Raw genomic sequence first — 3,257 nt, forward strand, 5'->3', positions numbered from 1 at the left:
CCTCTACTAAATTATTAGCTCCTTGACACTTAAAACAATTACTTTGTTTACCTTTGTATTTCTAGTGTATAGCACGGGTCTTACCATATAATAGATAATAATAATTTTTAATTGTTGGGTTAACTATATACCAATTGAGTAGTATTAGCACTATTAAGAAATTGATTGTTGTTATTGTTTAGTCACTAAGGCACGTCTAACTCTTTGCAGCTCCATGGACTGCAGCATGCTAGGCTTCCCTGTCCTCTGTCTCCCGGAGTGTGCTTAAACTCATGTCCTTTGAGTAGGTGATGCTATCCAATCATCTCATTCTCTGTGGAATTCAGTGAAGAATGAAGTAAGTTTTAGGCTCTCGGGACTCGCGCGCAACTCCGTTGCACTGACCTTGTCGCCACCATGCTCTCCGTCCGCGTCCCGCTCGCCACCATCGCTGACCCGCAGCAGCAGCCGCTCTCGCCCCTGAAGGGACTCAGCCTAGCGGACAAGGAGAACACTCCCCCTTCCTTCAGCGGGACCCGCGTGCTGGCCAGCAAGACGGCGAGGAGGATCTTCCAGGAGCCCTAAGCTAAGCTATCTGCCCCCAGTGTGGAGGACGAACCACTTCTGAGAGAAAATCCCCGCCGCTTTGTCATCTTTCCTATCCAATACCATGATATTTGGCAGATGTATAAGAAAGCTGAGGCTTCCTTTTGGACAGCTGAGGAGGTGGACCTTTCCAAGGACATTCAGCACTGGGAAGCCCTGAAGCCTGAGGAGAAATATTTCATTCCCCATGTGCTGGCTTTCTTTGCAGCAAGTGATGGCATAGTAAATGAAAACTTGGTGGAGCGGTTTAGCCAAGAAGTTCAGATTACGGAAGCCCGTTGTTTCTATGGCTTCCAAATTGCCATGGAAAACATACATTATGAAATGTATAGTCTCCTCATTGACACTTACATTAAAGATACCAAAGAAAGGGAATTTCTCTTCAACGCCATTGAGACAATGCCTTGTGTGAAGAAGGCAGATTGGGCCTTGCGCTGGATTGGGGACAAAGAAGCTATATATGGAGAACGTGCGGTAGCCTTTGCTGCAGTGGAAGGCATCTTCTTTTCCGGTTCTTTTGCATCGATATTCTGGCTCAAGAAACGAGGACTGATGCCTGGCCTCACGTTTTCCAATGAGCTTATTAGCAGGGACGAGGGTTTGCACTGTGACTTTGCCTGCCTGATGTTCAAACACCTGTTGCACAAATCTTCGGAACAGAGAGTAAAAGAAATAATCATCAATGCAGTTAGGATAGAACAGGAGTTCCTCACAGAGGCCCTGCCTGTGAAGCTCATTGGGATGAATTGCACTTTGATGAAGCAGTACATCGAGTTCGTGGCAGATAGACTTATGCTGGAGCTGGGCTTTAGCAAGGTTTTCAGAGTAGAAAATCCATTTGACTTTATGGAAAATATTTCACTGGAGGGGAAGACTAACTTCTTTGAGAAGAGAGTAGGCTAGTATCAGAGGATGGGAGTGATGTCAAGTCCGACAGAGAATTCCTTTACCTTGGATGCCGACTTCTAAGTGACCTGAAGATGTGCTCTTTCCTTGCTGATGTTTTTTTTTTCCTTCTCATCAAAAAAGAAAAAAATCAGCTACTTGAACCATATCAACGAGCTACACCATGAATTGTCTATCATGTTCACTAATGGCATCTTTAGCACTGTGTAGCTACCTCAAAATCAATCCTGTTAATGGTAGTGGGGTCACCTAGATGGAAAGTAGTCAAAAGCTACTCGAGTTCTTGAAAGATCTTGTCCGTGTTTGGCTTTTGCAAGCAGGCTAGCTGAACAGGACTTACTTTGGGTCTTAAGAGCCGCTTTCTCGGCCTCCAAGTGTAGGGACTCCAGCGAGTTTGATCCGGAAAGATTAAAGAGTAACCGCCACAAGGCTGCAGGAAGAATGTCAGACTCACTGCTTCTGAGCAGATTTTAAAGTTTACTTACGATTTGTATATAAAACTGGCACTTTACACACCAATAAACATGGTTTGAACTGTCAGGGTAAAGGCTTGATTTTACCTAAATTTGTTGGTTTCTGCACCAAATGCAAAGGTATTCTATTTACCAGTAGTGGGAGCCAATTCAAGACTTACTAGGCGACCAGAGTAGGTTAAGCCTATGTAAGCTAAGCATGTTATTTTTCTTCTTTTCTTAAATGAATTGAATTGAAGCGCTTTTTGACTCAATCCTGTGCACGCCTATGTATTAGTATCAGCCAGATGGTGCCCTCCAGAACACAAGTTGGTGTCTTGTTCTAGAGCCCAGGTTGAGTATCTCAGGATAAGAGATGAGAGATCTCTAGGAACTAAAGTTCAGATCCAGGCTCACTGTAGGTAACCTGGGTGTGCGGGAGGAGCTGTATCATTTAGTTTCTCAAATTGTATGTTCCTCAGCTTCAAGTTAGTATGAAAGATCCTTGAAGAGTCTTCTTAGCAGGGATCCAAGATATAATATTAACATTGTAAGTTGGTTTTGAAATCACCCTTGAACAAAAGGACCCACCTATATAAGATCTTTCTCCTATTAAGTGATAAAGGCAGGACTGAAATGTCCCCTCCTAAAAGTTGAGTGTTTATTCTGATTTTGTGAAATTTGTAAGTAGGTACTGTTGGCTTAACAATTTATACTTTTAAGTTAGAAAAGTTTTCTACTATCTGTTTTTTTAATATTATATTTGTAGTTTATACTTTGAAATAATTACCCAGTATTATTTTCCAGTTCATAATTGAGTAGTTACCGTTCAGTGCAATGACTTCTAGGATTTGCCTAAACCTTAGCATCAACTGCTAGATGCTTAAACTGCAGTAGAAAACTAGTGTTATGTGAATAATTAATACACGTTCCACTCAAATATTAATTTCAGAAAAGAAAGTATAAACTTAATTGGTATATTTAATAGGGCTGGTTTGAATCAATCTGCCTTTTTATTCCTTCTTCCCTCCAAAAAAGGCAAGATGGAAGGAAATAAGTGACACCCATCAATCTTTTGGCTGTTTGTTAATACATTGTGTTGTGTGTTGGCTGACCACTGGCCTGTCCTATTGTCAGTTTTCTTCATTGTATAAATGGTAAAATAGTTGATTTAAAATTTTCTGTAATTTGGGATCCTTCTCTGTCTTTTAAATTATTGTTGTAAAGTTAATCCAGATTCTATGGTCCTTAAACTTCAGTTCAGTTCAGTTCAGTCGCTCAGTACCGTGTCCGACTCTCCGCGACCCCATGAAT

At 41.6% G+C, this 3,257-nt stretch overlaps 1 pseudogene; it reads left to right on the top strand.

Moving 5' to 3' along the window:
• The first annotated feature begins 358 nt into the window (after positions 1 to 358).
• On the top strand, positions 359 to 2,580 carry LOC129539405 (ribonucleoside-diphosphate reductase subunit M2 pseudogene; annotated as a pseudogene).
• The last annotated feature ends 677 nt before the right edge of the window (positions 2,581 to 3,257 follow it).

Source organism: Moschus berezovskii, chromosome 11 (assembly GCF_049115385.1).
Source record: "Moschus berezovskii isolate FMDL1 chromosome 11, NW_MosBer_1.0, whole genome shotgun sequence".
Classification (NCBI taxonomy): domain Eukaryota; kingdom Metazoa; phylum Chordata; class Mammalia; order Artiodactyla; family Moschidae; genus Moschus; species Moschus berezovskii.